The sequence below is a fragment of the Haplochromis burtoni genome, unplaced genomic scaffold (assembly GCF_018398535.1).
Source record: "Haplochromis burtoni strain Fernald_Lab_line unplaced genomic scaffold, NCSU_Asbu1 Contig_1732, whole genome shotgun sequence".
NCBI lineage: Eukaryota > Metazoa > Chordata > Actinopteri > Cichliformes > Cichlidae > Haplochromis > Haplochromis burtoni.
This window is the reverse complement of record NW_024584093.1, coordinates 24,119-24,780: the sequence shown is the minus strand read 5'-3', so window position 1 is coordinate 24,780 and position 662 is coordinate 24,119.

Sequence of the window (662 nt, the reverse complement as noted above, 5' to 3'; positions counted from 1 at the left end):
CGGGGTAGATGCTGCCTGTGTGACCAAGATTAGTCTATGTGATCCTGGTGAGGGTGAGGCAGCCAATCTGAGTTTGTGTTTTTCTGCCTCTGAGTGTAAAGAACCAAAGACTGGGAATACAGACTCTGACTTTGTGTGTGGGAAGGAAAATGACTCGTGTGATGTTACATTAAACTTCCCAGAGAGTCAGCGGCATCTTTCTTCTGCTAGGGTAACGGCTCAGTCCCCTGTTCAGCTCTCTGTTTTGCCAGGGGTCTCCATCACTGCTCATCTTGCACCTGTGGCTGGATGCCTGGGTGTGCCACCTCGGCACCTCGCAGCACCCCCGCTGCTTCATGCCTCGTCAGCTGGAGGGCCCGAGGAGCCCGTTCAGCTTCCTTCCATGTCGGCTGTACAGGCTGAGAAGCAGCATGCTAGGAATGGCGTGAGCTTTCTACCCGCCTCAGACTGCCTTCTGCTTCAGCCGTCTCTTCCAGCTGGAGGGCCCGGTGAGCCCGTTGGGCCCGAGACTGTTTCAGCTGGAGGGCCCGAGGGGCCCGTTCAGCTTCCTGCCTCGTCAGCTGTACAGGCTGCGAAGCAGCCTGCTAGGAATGGCGTGAGCTTTCTCTCCGCCTCAGACTGCCTTCTGCTTCAGCCGTCTCTTCCGGCTGGAGGGCCCGAGG